This window comes from Myripristis murdjan, chromosome 21, assembly GCF_902150065.1.
Source record: "Myripristis murdjan chromosome 21, fMyrMur1.1, whole genome shotgun sequence".
Taxonomy (NCBI): Eukaryota; Metazoa; Chordata; class Actinopteri; order Holocentriformes; family Holocentridae; genus Myripristis; species Myripristis murdjan.
Window position 1 is genome coordinate 33,471,299 of NC_044000.1, and position 9,701 is coordinate 33,480,999.

At 44.8% G+C, this 9,701-nt stretch overlaps 8 non-coding genes across 8 annotated transcripts in view; all 8 read left to right on the forward strand.

The window, feature by feature from the left end:
* The window catches only part of trnag-gcc (transfer RNA glycine (anticodon GCC)), a 71-nt gene extending 54 nt beyond the window's left edge, over nt 1–17 (forward strand). The window contains exon 1 of the tRNA in view: nt 1–17. This exon is cut by the window's left edge and continues 54 nt beyond it. This is a non-coding gene — a tRNA (tRNA-Gly).
* Nucleotides 18–1,925: 1,908 nt separating this feature from the next.
* On the forward strand, nt 1,926–1,997 carry trnad-guc (transfer RNA aspartic acid (anticodon GUC)). Its single transcript has one exon. It is a non-coding gene; the product is annotated as a tRNA-Asp (tRNA).
* A 500-nt stretch (nt 1,998–2,497) lies between these two features.
* trnag-gcc (transfer RNA glycine (anticodon GCC)) lies at nt 2,498–2,568 on the forward strand. Its single transcript has one exon. It is a non-coding gene; the product is annotated as a tRNA-Gly (tRNA).
* Nucleotides 2,569–3,139: 571 nt separating this feature from the next.
* On the forward strand, nt 3,140–3,212 carry trnav-cac (transfer RNA valine (anticodon CAC)). Its single transcript has one exon. It is a non-coding gene; the product is annotated as a tRNA-Val (tRNA).
* Nucleotides 3,213–3,612: 400 nt separating this feature from the next.
* On the forward strand, nt 3,613–3,685 carry trnav-aac (transfer RNA valine (anticodon AAC)). Its single transcript has one exon. It is a non-coding gene; the product is annotated as a tRNA-Val (tRNA).
* Nucleotides 3,686–3,982: 297 nt separating this feature from the next.
* Nucleotides 3,983–4,054, forward strand: trnad-guc (transfer RNA aspartic acid (anticodon GUC)). Its single transcript has one exon. It is a non-coding gene; the product is annotated as a tRNA-Asp (tRNA).
* A 2,244-nt stretch (nt 4,055–6,298) lies between these two features.
* Nucleotides 6,299–6,369, forward strand: trnag-gcc (transfer RNA glycine (anticodon GCC)). Its single transcript has one exon. It is a non-coding gene; the product is annotated as a tRNA-Gly (tRNA).
* A 2,521-nt stretch (nt 6,370–8,890) lies between these two features.
* On the forward strand, nt 8,891–8,963 carry trnav-aac (transfer RNA valine (anticodon AAC)). The gene has a single exon. It is a non-coding gene; the product is annotated as a tRNA-Val (tRNA).
* Nucleotides 8,964–9,701: the final 738 nt, after the last annotated feature.

Consider the following 9,701-nt stretch of genomic DNA (forward strand, 5'->3'; position numbering starts at 1 on the left):
GATTCCCGGCCAATGCAGCACAGTTTTTTTCATGAAACAGCCAGTGTGCAGGGATCGCATTTCAGCTGGCAGGGCGGGTCTTGTCCACCATCCTGAACAGGCCCAGTTGTGACACCCTGGCTGCGAGAGGGGTCGTTGTCAAAATCTCTCCTGTGGTCTTTCCTCACCGGAGCTGAAACAGCCTTTCTGTGTTTGGGTTTTTTTGTTTGTTTGTTGTGTTTTTGTTTTGTTTGTTTGTTTTGTTTTTTTTTGCGGATGATGTGGTCCAGTGGGCTTCACAAAGTTGCCTCCCTCCAGTCGGCTTCAGCATGCATTGGGGCGGTTTACATCTGAGCGTGAAGCGGTCGGGATGAGGAACACCTCCAAGTCTGTTTGCTAAAAAGACTGTCTACATACATTCTTTTCAGACACACGTTGGATGCGGAGCAGGTTACCGTATTGTAGTGGTTATCCCGTTCGCCTCACACGCCAAAGGTCCTCGTTTTGAAACCGGAAGGAAACAACCTTATTTAAGCTTTATAGCATCAAGAAAGCAGGCAGGGTCCGTATCCCCCAGAGTGTGCGTCTGAAGACAGAATGAGTAGGATTTGCCCTGATTGGTCAATCAGACGTTTAGAATGTGTTCAAATGAGCATGACAGCACGGAGCCCTGCTGAAATGAAAAATACTTCATCACTGAAAACATTACTCCACCTATATCTTACTGCCCGGGTCTGTCTGGTGGTTTCTATGGCAACACGAAACGTTTCACCGAAACCCGCATCAAAAGCTGCTGTCAACTTTGTTCGCCTGCATAATGGACCGTTTGTTGTCAATTTTTATTTATTTGGCGACCTAAGTTTGGATGAATGGCTGAACAAGGAAGACAAGACAGAAGAGAAAAAGGAGAGATACGCGAGAGTGACGAGTGAAGAGCTGGATCAGCTGGAGAGGTCAGGAAATGAAGCCGGTACGGCCCGGTCAACGTCCTGGGCCATCAAATGTCTACAAGACTACCTGACAAACACCGGGCAGACAGCTGATTTCTCACCTGTAAGGAAAGAAGAGCTGAACAAGATCCTCCGTGAATTTTATGGAGCTTTAATCTCTATAATAAAGAGAATGAAAGGAGGATTCAGCACCACGGACAGTACCTGTCAGATTTTCCACGGAGATGTGCGGCTATAGCTTTGGTCTTGTTATTAATGTGTTAATGTTATCAATTATTAATTAGCCTATAAACGTTATTCGTTTGTTTATTCTTTATTTTTATTTTTTTCTTTATTTTTTCTTTATTTTGAGAGCGAAATGCCCACAGTATGCATACATTTTGATTATGCATTTTCTTTTGTTGGTAGGCCTAATAGTTCTATAATCGCACTGTATTTTGTGTGATGTTTTTTTGTTTAATTGTATGAATTCATGATGTCATTGTATGAAGTCATGAACAAGCACACAAGCGACGGGCGGTCTGATGCGCATACAGAGCGTATGTGTAGGACTGCCGATGTCTATTTTTTGTAGCCATACTTTCAAGCGCTTTGGTCTGCTCTTGTCCATGGTAGTTCTGGTTGAAGAGGTCCTTTGTTAAATTTGCGATGACGTCAGCGCCCAACGCAGGAATATGAGGAATCGTTAAAGGAATTAATAACATGTAGACACGAACGATTCCAATGATCGAGTCATCTTGGACTGGTTCCCAATGGGAACCGTTTCTGGATTCCCAACCCTAGTTTCCAGAAATGCGGTTTACCCCTTCCCCCCAAAAACGCCAGGCCCATGTTGTCAGATTTCCACACCTTGGAGACCGTTTTTGAAAAGTTCCATCTTGGTGAGTGGAAGATGCCGGCTTACAGGAGAACGAAAGGATAAAGTGTGGAAAGAGATGCGTTTGCAAAGTTGAATTAGCTGTGAGATGGGATGTGGCCCCTCCCTAACACTGTGTCTCCTCGTTAGTATAGTGGTTAGTATCCCCGCCTGTCACGCGGGAGACCGGGGTTCAATTCCCCGACGGGGAGAAGAGCTTGCTTTTTGCATCGGAGGAGGTGAAAATCTCACCCTGAAAACACATGAATTTGGGGTTTGTAGATAATCAGGAATGGCATATATTATCTTCTGCAAAAATAAAAACATACAAAAGGAAATTAATAAATAAGTGAAGACACACATGAACAAGCAAAGAAATAAAAAATCAAACACGACTGAATTAATTAATACATGCTGATAGTCTTTTAGATGTGTAAGTGCAAGACCCCCGCTAGCAGTTGGAAGACCTAGCAACGGAAACGGCATCTACTGACTTGCTGAATTTTTTCAGAGCTACCGTAGCGGAGCCTTCCAGTGGTGGCAACTAAACATTGGCCGTCTGTCCGCTGTCTGCCGGCTCGGTGTGTTTGCCGGCTACACGACGGGCCAATGCAGCAAGACGTCGGGTTGCGTTGCAGCAAAAGTTGATTGTGGCCTCAGGGTTTTGCCCTACGCCGCTGCGATTTTTTGCTCAGCGGAGGTATAGGGTCCAGCATTGGTGGTTCAGTGGTAGAATTCTCGCCTGCCACGCGGGAGGCCCGGGTTCGATTCCCGGCCAATGCAGTACAGTTTTTTTCATGCAACAGCCAGTGTGCAGGGATCGCATTTCAGCTGGCAGGGCGGGCTTGTGACACTTGTGACTTGTGACACCCTGGCTGCGAGCGGGGTTGTTGTCAAAATCTCTCCTGTGGTCTTTCTTCACCGGAGCTGAAACAGCCTTTCAGTGTGTGGGTTTTTTTTTTTTTTTTTTTGCGGATGATGTGGTCCAGTTGGCTTCACAAAGTTGCCTCCCTCTAGTCAGCTTCAGCATGCACTGGGACGGCTTACAGCTGAGTGTGAAGCGGTCAGGATGAGGATCAATACCTCCAAGTCTGAGGCCATGGTTCTCTGTAGCAATAAGATTCAGGATTCAAGATGCTTTATCGGCAATTCTGCGGTTATGTGCCACACATACAGAGAATCGGAAAAAAAACAGTCAGCGACCTGCACAATGTTGTTATGAAGACCCTATCGAGAAAATCACCTCGAGTCCGAATGGGGCCAGTTGAAGGCAAGCATACAAGTGACAGGCATTCTGTCAGAGAGGACTGTGTACATCCATTTTTTTCAAAGACACAGCTCTGTTGCAGCGCAGGTTTCCGTAGTGTAGTGGTTATCACGTTCGCCTCACACGCGAAAGGTCCCCGGTTCGAAACCGGGCGGAAACATCCTTATTTCAGCTTTATAGCATCAAGAAGGCAGGCAGGGTCCGGAGCCCCCAGAGTGTGCGTCTGAAGACAGAATGAGTAGGGTTTGTCGTGGTGCTTTGGAAACACAACACTCAAAGTGGGCCTCTCTTCCCCCCAGATCGCTAACCGCCGGCTGGCCGTGATCGTAACCCAGTAACATGACCCACGAGTTTACCGCTACAATTTGTCAGAAAACACTGACGTTATTGGGGAGCCACTCAAATGACCACCTGTGAGTCCTGGGGGCTGGCTGCGTTGAGAACCCCTCCACATCACTGTGACGTCAAGCACACAAGCGACGGGTGGTCCGATGCACATGTGTTCGTGTAGGACTGCCGATGTCCATTTTTTCAGAGGCACACAGTTCACTGCAACATGGGTTTCCGTAGTGTAGTGGTTATCACGTTCGCCTAACACGCGAAAGGTCCCCGGTTCGAAACCGGGCGGAAACAACCTTATTGCGGCTTTATAGACAGACCTGGAGTAACGTAAATAAGGCCAAGATGCTCAATCTGCGGACATGTCCACATCGTTTTCAGAAAGCGCCGTTTACCCCATCCCCCCCAAAAATGCCAGGCCCATGTTGTCAGATTTCCACACCTTGCAGACCGTTTTTGAAAAATTCCATTTTTGTGGGTGGAAGATGCCGGCTTGGTGTAGAATAAAAGGCTAAAGCGAGGAAAAAGAGATGCGTTTGCAAAGTTGAATTAGCTGTGAGATGGGACCTGGCCCCGCCCCTTCACTATGTCTCCTCGTTAGTATAGTGGTTAGTATCCCCGCCTGTCACGCGGGAGACCGGGGTTCAATTCCCCGACGGGGAGAAGAGCTTCTTTTTCGCATCGGCGGAGGTGAAAATCTCACCCTGATAACACATGAATTTGAGGCTTGTAGATAATCAGGAATGGTGTATATTATCTACATGCGTAAGTAAGTTAATAAGTGAAGACATACACGAAGGAGTAAAGAAATAAAAAATCAAACACGACTGAATTAATTAATACATGCTGATAGTCTTGTAGATGTGTAAGTGCAAGACCCCCGCTAGCGGTTGGAAGACCTAGCAACGGAAACGGCATCTACTGACTTGCTGAATTTTTTCAGAGCTACCGTAGGAGCCTTCCAGTGGTGGCAACTAAACATTGGCCGTCTGTCCTCTGTCTGCCGGCTCGGTGTGTTTGCCGGCTACACGACGGGCCAATGCAGCAAGACGTCGGGTTGCGATGCAGCAAAAGTTGATTGTGGCCTCAGGGTTTTTATGGAGGACTAAAAGGGACAGAATGAAATAAATAAATACATCTTTAAATAAATACTTAAAAGTGTCATTAATTAATTAAAATGGGAATTAAATAAATAAATATGTCATTAAATAAATAAATGTGTCATTAAATAAATAAATGTGCCATTAAATGTGTCATTAATTCATTAAAATACCAGTTCATTTAATGTAAAAACATATATATAATTATTTCATTATTTATTTAATTATTTCATGGACCGGTGTTGCAGTGCTTCATGAATTAATTTTATCTGTCAAACTCACCCATCAAAGTCAGTGGGCGGATCCTAACACCTGATTGGTTACCCAGCACAGCAAGCCAAGACAGATCGACTTCAGATAATCGATTGAGGCAGAGCAAGTAAACATATTCTAGAGTGAAAGTTTTTAACTGTTTTGCTTAACCCAGACGCTCAGGTTGCATAACCTACAGCCGAGAGACTTTACTAAACATCAGGTAAAGCATGCTGCAAGAACTGAGGCTCTCTGCTCTGATGTGGACACACTACGGCAGCACGGGATTTTACCTGCGTCTCCACCGGCTGTCACCAGGGAGAGGAGGGAGCGCAAGCGGTGCAAACGTAAACAAATGAGGGGGAAGAGAGCCGGGATCCACGCTAGGCTACAGGCTACAGGCTACAGGCTACAGGCTAAAGGCTAAAGGCTACAGGCTAAAGGCTACAGGCTACAGGCTAAAGGCTAAAGGCTAAAGGCTACAGGCTACAGGCTACAGGCTACAGGCTAACCCCTCCAGACCAGCAGGACCGTCGCTCTTGCTCTCTAATGTTCGCTCCCTCGACAACAAGCTGGACGAGCTACGCTTGCTAAGACACCCGCAGGAGAGAGACTGCTGTGTGCTTGCTTTTGCGGAGACATGGCTCCATGGAAACATCCCATCCCTGCAGGAGTAGAGCACTGAACATTGCCAGAGACCCCTTTCCCCCGCTCCACAAATACTTTGAGCTGCTTCCATCAGGCAAACGGTGAAAAGCAAAACCGCTAGAATGAGCAACAGCTTCCTCCAGAAAGCTGTTAGACCTTTAAACTGCTGACTTTACCATCAGTCGGGGATCCTAAGTGAAAAACTCTCTCATTTTGTGTGCACTACTACTGTATGTGTAGCTTAATGACAATAAAGCTTGATTTGATTTGATTTGATTTGATATTCTGACACACTTGGTGGCACAACCTTTACTCGGTTCAAGCAAATGGGGGATTTGCAGGAGCAAATGTTACTGCGGTGCGCGATGCGTGCTAGATAGGTGCAGCCACAAAATGTGGAGAAGTTGCCCAGAACTACTCAGAGAAGCAGCAACTTTAACTGGAGAGGCTCTCAGCAGAACTCCTCCGGCTCCGGTAGACTTCCAGGCTTCAGACCTAAGCAATCGATTGGGCTAGATTCACGTTAGTCCCGCCCACTGACTTTGATGGGTGACTTTGACAGATAAAATTAATTCATGAAGCACTGCAACACCGGTCCATGAAATAATTAAATAAATAATGAAATAATTATATATATGTTTTTACATTAAATGAACTGGTATTTTAATGAATTAATGACACATTTAATGGCACATTTATTTATTTAATGACACATTTATTTATTTAATGACATATTTATTTATTTAATGACACATTTATTTATTTAATTCCCATTTTAATTAATTAATGACACTTTTAAGTATTTATTTAAAGATGTATTTATTTATTTCATTCTGTCCCTTTTAGTCCTCCATAGGTTTTGCCCTACGCCGCTGCGCTTTTTTGCTCAGCGGAGACATAGGGCCCAGCATTGGTGGTTCAGTGGTAGAATTCTCGCCTGCCACGCGGGAGGCCCGGGTTCGATTCCCGGCCAATGCAGCACAGTTTTTTTCATGCAACAGCCGGTGTGCAGGGATCGCATTTCAGCTGGCAGGGCGGGTCTTGTCCACCATCCTGAACAGGCCCAGTTGTGACACCCTGGCTGCGAGTGGGGTCGTTGTCAAAATCTCTCCTGTGGTCTTTCCTCACCGGAGCTGAAACAGCCTTTCTGTGTTTGGGTTTTTTTTTTTTTTGTTTGTTTGTTTGTTGTGTTTTTGGTTTGTTTGTTTGTTTTGTTTTTTTTGCGGATGATGGGGTCCAGTGGGCTTCACAAAGTTGCCTCCCTCCAGTCGGCTTCAGCATGCATTGGGGCGGTTTACATCTGAGCGTGAAGCGGTCGGGATGAGGAACACCTCCAAGTCTGTTTGCTAAAAAGACTGTCTACATACATTTTTTTTCAGACACACGTTGGATGCGGAGCAGGTTACCGTATTGTAGTGGTTATCCCGTTCGCCTCACACGCCAAAGGTCCTCGGTTTGAAACCGGAAGGAAACAACCTTATTTAAGCTTTATAGCATCAAGAAAGCAGGCAGGGTCCGTATCCCCCAGAGTGTGCGTCTGAAGACAGAATGAGTAGGATTTGTCCTGATTGGTCAATCAGACGTTTAGAATGTGTTCAAATGAGCATGACAGCACGGAGCCCTGCTGAAATGAAAAATACTTCATCACTGAAAACATTACTCTACCTATATCTTACTGCCCGGGTCTGTCTGGTGGTTTCTATGGCAACACGAAACGTTTCACCGAAACCCGCATCAAAAGCTGCTGTCAACTTTGTTCGCCTGCATAATGGACCGTTTGTTGTCAATTTTTATTTATTTGGCGACCTAAGTTTGGATAAATGGCTGAACAAGGAAGACAAGACAGAAGAGAAAAAGGAGAGATACGCGAGAGTGAGGAGTGAAGAGCTGGATCAGCTGGAGAGGTCAGGAAATGAAGCTGTACGGCCCGGTCAACGTCTTGGGCCGTCAAATGTCTACAAGACTACCTGACAAACACCGGGCAAACAGCTGATTTCTCACCTGTAAGGAAAGAAGAGCTAAACCAGATCCTCCGTGAATTTTATGGAGCTTTAATTTCTATAATAAAGAGAAATGCCTCAGATTCAGCACCACGGACAGTACCTGCTGAGGCGGATTCAGCACCACGGACAGTACCTGCTGAGGCAGATTCAGCACCACGGACAGTACCTGCTGAGGCAGATTCAGCACCACGGACAGTACCTGTCAGATTTTCCACGGAGATGTGCGGCTGTAACTTTGGTCTTGTTATTAATGTGTTAATGTTATCAGTTATTAATTAGCCTATAATCGTTATTCGTTTGTTTATTCTTTATGAGTTGCCAAGGCCATTGATTTAATTAATTTGTCAATTTGTTTGCATCTGTACATTGACATGAACATTTAATAAATCAACACATCTGTGAAAACTGTCGTCTTTATTTCAGAGGTAAATTGATAACAGCCTGAAAAGGTGATTAGCAAAAACTCCCGAACGGTGGGACTGATATTATATAACTCTGTTCAGCCTTAATGTTACTGCTTACTGTCCTTACTTTTGCTGCTTAGCCACATTAATCGGAGCTGACGTTAAATTGGAGTGACACACCCCCAGCTGAAATAAAACATCTGCCGGTGAGTTTATGAAAAGACAGATGTTTGTTGTGGCGCCGACACTGGAAAGCAGTAGGCCTAGCCTGTATTTAACCCTTATAAGGTATTCGGGTCTGTGGGACCCGTTTTCACAAACAACAAACATATATTTTGTTTATATTACTTGCAATTGGGATGAAGTAAAAATCTGCTGAGTATTTTAAGAAAAAAAAAGGTTTGATTATGTTGAATTAAAAGCCCCAATTTGCAATGGGTCCACCAGATCCAGCAGGACTCCCTGTGTAACAAAAAAAACGAATACCATATAAGGGTTAAATATAACTGTTAATATAAGTTGGTTGTAGATAAAGATCCGCTGTCCTGCTGAATCGTTGTCGCGGCACCTGTTAGATTAAAAATGACTGAGAAGTCGGCAGAGGTAGGCTATAGCCTAACTATCAGTCCATGAAATTTTTTTTTTTTCCAGCGGATATTCTAGTTACAACATGATTGACTTAGCAGAGCAGTTTTGTTTTATGTGAGGTAGCAGTTTTGGGGGATCACGATGTCTAGAAAACATGATAAGCCCAAGTTGGCTGGCTGACAAGGACTAGTTAACGTCAGATCTTATGTAGCCTATTTCCGCTGAAATGGAGAGAATAATAGCAAAAAACGTTGATATTTTGAGAGCGAAATGCCCACAGTATGAATACATTTTGATTATGCATTTTCTTTTGTTGGTAGGCCTAATAGTTCTATAATCGCACTGTATTTTGTGTGATGTTTTTTTGTTTAATTGTATGAATTCATGATGTCATTGTACGAAGTCATGATCAAGCACACAAGCGACGGGCGGTCTGATGCGCATACAGAGCGTATGTGTAGAACTGCCGATGTCCATTTTTTCAGAAATTTGGCCACGACGTGAGTTTCCGTAGTGTAGTGGTTATCACGTTCGCCTAACACGCGAAAGGTCCCCGGTTCGAAACCGGGCGGAAACAACCTTATTGCGGCTTTAGACAGACCTGGAATAACGTAGATATGGTGGGCTGCGCCGGTGAACCCGGTCAACTTTGCTCCAGTGACCTCCAGCAGGCAGTCGGTCAGTCCCCGCAGGCCCCGCAGGGCCCCGCAGCGCTGCCACTGCCGCTCACAGCAGCTTTACACATCTGCCTGCCAGCACACAGGTGGTGTGTGTGTGTGTGTGTGTGTGTGTGTCAGTCACTGTAGGTTATTATGATGTGTCTCTGTCTGGGTTTCATTTCGTTCTTGGACAGAGAGAGAGAGAGAGAGAGAGAGAGAGAGAGAGAGAGAGAGAGAGAGAGAGCAGCCAATAATAAGTAAATGAAGCCCAATAATCTTGACTTCGATATCTTTGTGTGATCTACTTTTGTTTATGTCTGTGTCTTAGTTTAATTTTGTTTTTGCTTTGGCTGTGTTTTTTTTTATTTTTATGAGGTTTGAGTTATTGCGCATGTGCCCTGTGGTATGCATGGACCGTGTTGCAGATGTGACGTCTACACGTTTTTAAACACAGTTAAAAACAATAAGTCTGAGATTAGACACCAATTCTTTTAATTTTGCCCACCATTTTTTCATTCACAAGCAAAAATGCAACAAAAAAGAGAGAGATTAGCAACAGCCAGGCTTTTATATCCTGGGATGATGACCCACCTGTGGAACAAGGAAGTCAGACAGCTATGCCAACCCCAAACTGACCAACAGGGGGCATCACAGTG